This window comes from Hippocampus comes, unplaced genomic scaffold (genome assembly GCF_001891065.2).
Source record: "Hippocampus comes isolate QL1 unplaced genomic scaffold, H_comes_QL1_v1.1 scaffold17, whole genome shotgun sequence".
NCBI lineage: Eukaryota > Metazoa > Chordata > Actinopteri > Syngnathiformes > Syngnathidae > Hippocampus > Hippocampus comes.
The window spans coordinates 287,242-296,562 of NW_017805002.1; the positions used below are offsets into that span (position 1 = coordinate 287,242).

Here is a 9,321-nt window from a genome sequence, read left to right on the forward strand (position 1 = left end):
ACTGTGGTCCACTGGTTAGTGCACCGGTTTACCAGCGTAGAGGTGCGGGGTTCAAATCCAGGTTTCGGTCTGTCCCTACGAAGTTTGCATGTAAAGCATTTTTGAACGACTACAGTATGGATATGAAGACCTTTTTGGGTTGCTGCTTATGCGTTCAATTGAGGAGCGCCATCGGATTCAACTGGTTAGTGCGTTGGTTTACGAGCACAGAGGTGCAGGGTTATGGGTGAGATTTGAGTGCCTTCACGTCGTCCACCGGCGAAGCTCGTCTCAAAGGTGACCACTCAACGAGAGACGCCAACCGTCTCACCAATTATGTTCTTTTTCTATCTTCAAAAACGGACTCGTGGTCGTCCGCGTGTGACTACATACCTATAAAAGTGTCGGAAGGTTCGTGCAGGAATGGCCTGATGGTAAAATGCATGGTTTGATAGGCAGCCGGAACGAGTTCGAATCCCACCGTCTATTCCATCTATAAATTTAGCAAGAATCGAACCCGTGTCTCCCGTCACTTTGTCCAGGGGCGAGGTGATTACCAGAAGCGAACACTCCACGAGAAATGCCGAGCGCCTCACCAAATATGTTGCATTTTTTTAACCTCTGGACACGAACTCGTGTGGCTGGCTGACGCTCTATGATTACATCTAAGAATTTCGAAATTTTCGAGCCAGAGTAGTCGAATGGTAAATGACATTGCGTGGTAGTCAGGCAACCCGAGTTCGAGCCCCACCATCTGCTCTATTTATAAATTCAGCAAGAATCGAACCCGGTTTATATATTTTCGACTATCCGATGACTATCCGATGACAATAGGATACACGTAGTAGATTCGGTCGTCACAGTGGAACGATAGTCCAGTGGAATATGACGGGGTTTCTCGACTGGTAAGCTCGAGTTCGAGCCCCGGTGCTATCGGTAGGCAAACCCTTTGTCATTTCGCTGCGATTTTTTTCACACAACATCTTCACATTCATTTCCGCTTTCAAATTAAATGTTTTATATGTTTTTATTTTTCCGGAAGTGGCGTCATTACCGGAAACCTATTTAAGTCGGGACAACGAGGCAATCGTTCTTTCTCACCTCCGACAGTCTCCGCACGTCCTCCCGCTCCGTACGCCTGTCCAGTGTCCACAAGATGACGGAAACCTTCAAGGTGACTTTGTAGTTTTTACTCTTTAATAGCATCTTAAAACACACCGCCTTGGCTCACTTTGAATGGAAAGCAGCACTTTAGACGTGCTCGCACCTGGCTAACATGCTAAGCAAAAACGTTTGCGACAGCATTAGCAATTAACGTCTCCTGCGGCCTTACTTTGCAACAAAACTTTTTATCCAACATCCTAGGACGAAAGCGACATTCGCCGAGAGGCTAAGTAGACAAAACTCCTTTCTAAATTCACAATTAAACCGAACTAAACCTTTTTTTCCCACCCTTCTAGGACAAAAGCGACGTTCGCCAGAGAGGGTAAGTAGACAAAACTCATTTCTAACTTCACAATCAAACCACACAAATGTGCATATGTGCGTGCTAATCGTGTCACTTCTCTTCACAGGTACAAATCTTGAGATGGAATCTGAACATGGGCCACTTGCTGTGCGTTATAATGTGGAATTTAAGTCCTGAACCGTTTGGAGCAAAGCCATTTAATTTGTCCCTTTTCTATCCACAGGCTTTGCATCTTCTACAGAATGGCCGAATTGAGTGCAACACGGTAAAAATGTTACATTTTTAAAATACCACCGTATGACAGACTAAATCCCAAATGTCTCTTCTCCTTTGTGTCTACACAGGCTCGCATCGACAGAATGACCCATAAAATGGCTGCCATCCTGTGGAGTTTTGGACCCTGGCTTCACGAGGCTTTGGCAGGTCTTTTACAGGTCTACGAAATACCGGGGTGCTTGGAAGGTTGAAACTCAATAGTTTGTTACCGTGTCTTTCAGGTCACAGCGCTGTCGAAGGGGCGTCCAGCTCTGCTCTCTTCACAAGTGAAGCAAACTCTTTCATACATGTGTGACTACTTGAAATTGAATCAGCATGTGATTCACTAAAGATTGGGCACAGCTGTCAAATCCAGAAAGTTTGGCTTCAACCACAGGAGCTTCTACTCAACCAACTCCCGGGAAGCTCGTTGACCTGCTGGTTGAGAAAGCACACTTGTGGCTAAAATCAAACAGTGGTGAGGGTCTTAATTTCTGGCCCTTTCACACACTTATGCAGATTGTCATGATCGTTGTCCGGCTTCCGCAGACGTTGCTGATGATCTGATCATTTGAATCAGGTGTGTTGCACCTGTGAGATAACCGGCAGCAGAGTGGCACCTGCTCAACATGTGCGTGTTTGTCCTGCTTTTGTCCACCAGATAGTGCTGAAGGACCTGATGCAGGTTGTGAAGTCGAGCCGTCCCTCCTCAACGTTTGGAAGTGTTGCAAAATTCCATGCCAAGTCCTTGAACTGCTGCTTGCAGGCAGGCCTTCAGCAAACATGGCGTCACGATCCACCGTATGTCACACACGCTGACTGGTGACAAGCTACACCCAAAAAGCACTGCACATTGAATTTTCAAGCATACTCACCTGCTTTTTCTTTGACTCTGCATGCAGTGCAGCTTCCAGTAAGAGTGCTGCCAGAGACCTTCCACCTGCTGGGCAAAGAGACAAATGCGACAAGCTTGTAGCAGGTCCTCAATGCTGCCTCTATTTTCAACTTTGCCGTTGAACGGTATGAAATAAGAGCTTGACGGGTCCCTTGTTTGTGGTGTTGGCAGGTTTGACCACCTTGGATGCGTTGCTGGACCAGAACCAGCTTGGCCTGTTGGTGTTGCTAATGCTCGACCAACTGTTGCACCAAAAGGCTGAAACGTGACTGAGCCACCTGCTGGTAAAAAACTAGTTTCATTTCAACAAGCATGTGTTCATTGTCCAGAGTTGATTGGAGACTGTTTTTGGGTCGTCTGTGCCGCAAGAGGGAGGAACCTGCTCGCGGACGAGCACAGGCCTGCAGGCAACCCTTTTAGCCGTTTTTACTGTTATTTGCAAGGTGCTGAAATCAAATTTTGCCTGAAAAGTAGGAGACATTTACGCTCTGTAAATGCAACATCATGACTCCTTTTTTTTGACTGCCCCCCATTCTCTAGGCAGCAGTAACAGTGATCGGCTTCCTGCTCACAAAAGACCCAACAACTTGTCTCTCTCCCTGGTAAGTTTCATGCCAAAAACATCTTTGTCTGCACAAGAAATTGACTTGCCGTGTAACTCACGGATGCCTTTCTCCTCAGGTCAACGCACCTGTGACACGTTCTTCTCAAGAGCCGACCACTTCGCCGCCCAGCAACAAGCAGACTGCCATCCAACTTGCAACTCTTTCCTCTGCTTTGTGATTGTCTACTTTGCAAAAGAAATAAAGCTTGATTACAAAGAACACTTGAACTCTTAACTTCCTTTTTAAACACATCACCACAATCTAACTTAATTTTTTTTCAAAAAAATTTTTTTCCTGGATTTTTTTTTTCCAGGCAGAAAAATCCAGGAAAGTAGGTGTGGCCTGGCTGGAATGATGACCAATGATTCGCTGATGGCCGTGAAAGTGGGTGGAGCGCAAGGATAACGTGCTGCGATTGGTGGAAAAGGAGGCGTTGTTATGCAAATGAGGTCTCCCTCGATTGGCTGTCGGCTAGGGGGCGTGGCTATGCAAATTTGGAACGATCTGATTGGTCGGATCTTGGGAAAGTGGGCGTGGTTATGCAAATTGGACAAATCTGATTGGTTATGCAAATATATGCAAATGAGGGCTTCACCGCGATTGGTGGATGCCAAGTTGGGTGTGGTTTGGGGCGGGCATTGCAGCACTTTGTCAAAGTTCCACTTGAGTCTTGAGCTTAGACTTGCACTTGGGTCACATCAGACAGTCTCTTCACTGTTCCCATGGGTTTCGCATGACCCAAAAGCTCGATTCCTGGAGTTTCGAGTCATGTGGAGACCAACGGGAACAGTGAAAAGACTGTCTGATGTGACTGAAGCGCAAGTCTGAGCTCAAGACGTCAGTCTTTGAAAAGGCTTCGAGTGAGATGAGGATGGATTTAGTCACTAAGGCAAAGACTCAGATTCAAGTTGAACAATTTATTGGACAGAAAAGCGAACATGACAATGTAAAAGCATTTGACCAGTCAATCTTTGTGTGGGACAGTTCAAGTTGCACACACACAAACACTGACGGCAGGCCCGAGATGGGAGCATGTGCTTGACCAGCTCACGCGTGACGGCACTGACATCTCATGACACACCAAGGGGGACATGAGCACGTCTGACTTCTCTCACTGAGACAAAAACTAAGTGCCATGTACTCCACAACAACATGATGACACTCTTCTGGTCTAGTTTTTAAATGACATTGAAGTGGGCCAAGGTAGTCATATGTATGTTTGTGTGGATATATATAAAAAAAAAAAAAATCCTCGTCTCACCCCTCGGGTGGTGTCCATCCCTCATTCAGCTCGGGTCCTCTACCAGAGGCCAGGAAGCTTGAGGGTTCTGCGCAGTATCCTTGCTGTTCCCAGCACTGCACATTTCTGTATATATATATATATATATGCACAAAGACACATCTTTAACGAACTTGGTCCACCTCAAGGTTTAAAAACAAATTCCACAAGTGCTTGATGATGCTCGGGTTGTCTTCGTGTAGTTGACACTGTTGTGCAGTTCACGAAGCAGAAGTTTAAGTTGAGTGAGAGCTTGTTTTGCCTTGACACGGAGAACCTTCACATTGTGCTGCTACCTCATCATCTTCTACGGCGCCGCTGCAGCGGACCAACGGGAGAAAAGGGATGTCTCCTCGTCGAAGCAAAACAAGCTCGAGGGAAACAAACTCATCTCGGGTTTTGTTTCTCGAGTTGTGTTCAATAGTAATAGAAAACAAATTAGAGGAGCAACGTATCGCAATTGTGCTCCTAAATTGTCTAGACAAACACATTCACAAATAAATGGCAAAAAGTCAGTTTAAAATGTTAAAATTACTCACTGAAAACAGGGCTTGTGGACAGCGGAAAAACTTGCTCGTTGAACCGGATGTGGTACCGTTCTTGTGCTTGTTCTTATTCTTCTTCTTGTTAGATTGGACCTCCTTGGTCTATATCGCCCCCTACTGTCCAGGAAACCACAAAGTCGTTTGGCTTTGGCAAGCAATCTGAATCTAATTCACAGGATGAGCGAAGCATGCAAAAACACAAAAGGAGTTGACTTTCCCAGTTCCAACTCGTCCAGAGGATCATAAACGCAACAAAAAAGACGAACATGGTGAGATAGCACCTGATAAAGGTACCCAGAGAGTTGTACTTTTTCGGTGGCACTGTTCTTGTAAAGTTGAAAGCCACTTCAATCGATGGTGCGTCATTCCTATTGGGCACCAGTAGACGGCGCCCTTACGTTTCGTTCAGACCTTTTGTTATGTTGTTGTTTTGTTTGTTTTTAAGCGTTCACACCGTGGACGACGGGCGCGAGCCTCTTGCGAGTTTGCGGTCGAATTTGACAATGACTCTTACAGCTGTTAGCTGAGATTGGAAAGCGAGTTTATTGATTCCCCTTGCCAAAAGCGGGCCCTGTGCTGGAGTTTGAGACTGAAATGTTTCTGACCCAGTCCAGCTGTGACGGGCTGCTCATGGTGGCGGAGGGGCTGGGAAGAGACCGCATTCTGCTGGAGTTCATGCGGGTGGACTCGGAACAAGGCGGCTCATCACCCCCACCCTCCACCCCCGACACATCGTCAGCCCAGTTGCACAATTCCTGAAGTATTTAAATGCAAACGTTAAAATGCAGTTCTTTTTAATGATGTACCGTTTTGATACCTTTTGCACATACGTTTTTCTATTGTTAAATAGAAAGTCTTGTCGTTGCAGTTTTGTGTCATTTTGCATTATTGCTCACACCATCCATTAAGAAGGAATAACCTGGCAAAACATCAAAATGTGTTCCCAAGACGTTTGCTCTCACATTGTGGAATGAGGACTGCTTCATCAGGAGACCACGGTCGAGACGAAGGCTTCGTTGAAAGGTTTCCTCAAACCACGTTTACATTTTTGAGCACTTATTGATTGGCATATATTCCCGAAGACAGTGAATACTTTGAGGGGGGAAAGTTATTGGGGTCCTATAGAAAGTTTCCTCCCCAATATAAAACGAAGTTTGATTTCACCGTTGTATTTTTTCGGTGAGACTGTTCTTGTAAAGTTGAGGGCCGCTTCGGTCGAATGTTTGTCATTCCTATTGGGCACCAGCAGATGACGCCCTTATTTTTCGTACAGACCTTTTGTTGTGTTGTTGTTTTATTTGTTTGGAAGCGTCAACACCGTCGACGACGGGCGCGAGCCTCTGGACGAGTTTGCGTTCGAATTTGACAATGATTCTTACTGCTGTTAGCTGACATTGGAAAGCGAGATCGGGTTTATTGTTTCCCCTTGCCAAAAGCGGGCCCTCTGCTCGAGTTTGAGACCGAAATGTTTCTGACCCCGTCCAGTTGTGACGGGCTGCTCGTGGTGGCGGAGGGGCTGGGAAGAGGACGCATTCTGCTGGAGTTCATGCGGGTGGACTCGGAACAAGGCGGCCTGGTTCTACGACTTCACGCTCCCACCCCTGAACAACTCAGCACCCCCGCGCACCTCAACGCCACAAAGAAATTTTGAGCATATTCAGAAAAAAATGTGCATGCGGTATTTTCAAACAATACATCTTGATTTCTCCAGCGCTTACACGACAGCTGTCATAAAGCGCTTGACAGAATTTTGGCCTGATTATCCTGTGCCGGTCAGTCGGGATATCGCCCGCCGACACACAAGCCTCCCATTGACGCATGGTCGTAGTTGGGTAAAGTTTGTTTTGGAAGTAGTGGTGGTGGTGTGTGTGTGTGTGTGTGGGGGGGGGCATGTTGATCGGTGTACATTCCCGAAGAGTTAATACTTTGAGGGGGAAAAGTTACCGGGGTCCTCAGAAAGTCATCCGATGTTTCCTCCCCAATATTAAACGAAGTTTGATTTCAACGTGATCCTTCGGGTATTGCAGGTTCTTCAGCCACCCGGCCGCAACCAACCAGGCGTCTCAACTATTCCAGCGGAGTTGCCCTTATCAACAAAGCATCTTGAAACAACGAATAAAGTTGGCTTGCACGTCTGGAAGTGTGTGTATGGATGTTAATTTGCACCTTATTCACGATTGCCAAGAAAGCAAAATGACACGATCTCTTTGTGCTCGTCTCGTCTTCAATCTAAAATGTCACGTCGCCCAAAGGCGAAGCTCGTCCCATCAGTGACCACTCCACGAGAGACGCCAACCGTCTCACCAATTATGTTTTTTTTTACCTTCAAAAAAACGGACTCGTGTGGTCGGGCGCCTTCGACTACATATAAAAATTGCGAAATGTTCAGCCCGGGATGGCCTGATGGTAAAAGACATCGCTGGGTAGGCAGGCGGAATGAGTTCGAACCTCCATCTGCTCTCCGTTTATAAATTTAGCAAGAGTCGAACAAGTGTTTTCCCGTCACCTCGTTCAGGGGCGAAGTGAGAAGTTTGAAGAAGAAGCGAACACGCCACCAGAGATGTCAAGCGTCTCACCAAACATGTTCCTTTTTTATAACTCCACATCTTAAGACGGACGCCCTATGATTAGACGTAAAAATTTCGAAATTTTCGCGCCAGAATGGCCTAATGGTAAAAGACATCGAGTAGTGGTCAGGCGAACCGAGTTCGAGACCCACCATGTGCTCTATTTATAAATTAAGCAAGAATCGAACCCGGTCTTCCCGGGTACCAAGTATTGTCGTTATCCATTCGACCACGCTAAATCACTGATCAAACTTTTCGGCTGTTTATATTTTATAGACCTAATGCAACGGGACTATGGAATGACAATAGATAGAGGTATTAGTAGTCGACGTCAGTGTGGAAGGACAGTCCAGTGGTATGTGACAGGGATTCTCCACTGGTGAACTCAAGTTCGAGTCCCGTGCCGTCCTTAGGCAAAGCCTTCATCGTTTCGCTCAGAATTTTTCCACACAAGATCTTCACTCACTTCCTGTTTCAAATTAAAAGTTTTTTTTTCTTTCCGGAAGTGACGTCATTGCCGGAAGCCTATTTAAGCCGGGCCATCGAGGGACTCGTTCTTTCTCACTTTCGACAGCCTCCGCACGTCCTCACGCTGCTCCTGCTCTGCACGCCCGTCCAGAAGACCAGGTAAACTCCAACAAGGTGACTTTTTTTTTTTTTTTACTCTTTAATAGCCTCTTAAAACACACCGCTTTGGCTCCCACTTTGAATGGAAAGCAGCACTTTAGACGTGCACGCACCTGGCTAACATGCTAAGCAAAATGTTTGCTCGAGCGTGAGCAATCAGCGTCTCCTGCGAACTTACTTTGCAACAAAACCTTTTTTTTCCCCCAACCTTCTAGGACAAAAGCGACGTTAGACGAGAGGGTAAGTAGACAAAACGCATTTCTAAATTCACAATTAAACCGAACTAATGTGCATGCGTGCGTGTTAATTGTGTCATTTCTGTTCACAGGTACAAATCTTCAAATGGACTCTCCCACGGGCCACTCGCTGTGCGTTTTAATGTGGAATTTAAGTCCTGAACCGTTTGGAGCAAGCCCATCTAATTTGTCTCTTTTTCTATCCACAGGCTTTGCATCTGCTACAGAATGGCCGAATTGACTGCAACACGGTAGAACTGCCACATTTTAAGATACCGCCGCACGACAGACTAAATCCTGAAATGTGTTGATTGTCATTTCTGTCTCCACAGGCTCACGTTGACAGAACGACCCACAAAATGGCTGCCATCCTGTGGAGATTTGGGCCCTGGCTTCACGAGGCTGTGGCAGGTCTTTGACATGTCGACCAAATATCGGGGTGCTGAGCCAGGCACTTGGAAGGTTGAATATTTAAAATTCAAGAGCTTACGTTACCGTGTCTTTCAGGCTGTCTTTCAGGCCAAGAGGTGTCCAGCTCTTTTCACAAGTGAAGCAAACCCTTTTATACACGTGTGACGACTCGTAATTGAATCAGCATATGATTTCCGAAAGATTGTGCACAGGTGTCAAAGCCAGAAATGTCAAAAAAGTTTGGCTTCAACCGCAGGAGCTACTCCTCAACCAATTCCCGGAAGCTCGTTGACCTGCTGGTTGAGTAGGCGCACCTGTGGCTCAAATCAAACGGTGGCGGGGCTCTTAATTCTGGCCCTCTCTCACTTATCCAATCAGGTGCGTTGCACCAGGGAGCGAGAGGAAGGAAACTGTCAGCGGAGTGGCACCTGCTCAACATGTGCGTGTTTGTCCT

General features: G+C 46.5%; 1 long non-coding RNA gene across 2 annotated transcripts; it reads left to right on the forward strand.

The window, feature by feature from the left end:
• Window positions 1–7,667: 7,667 nt before the first annotated feature.
• On the forward strand, window positions 7,668–8,868 carry LOC109507735 (uncharacterized). Of its 2 annotated transcripts, none has more exons than XR_002166519.1 (4): window positions 7,668–8,235; window positions 8,436–8,588; window positions 8,666–8,707; window positions 8,789–8,868. It is a non-coding gene; the product is annotated as an uncharacterized LOC109507735 (long non-coding RNA). The 2 variants fall into 2 exon arrangements; XR_002166520.1 differs by having other exon boundaries at window positions 7,668–8,220.
• Window positions 8,869–9,321: the final 453 nt, after the last annotated feature.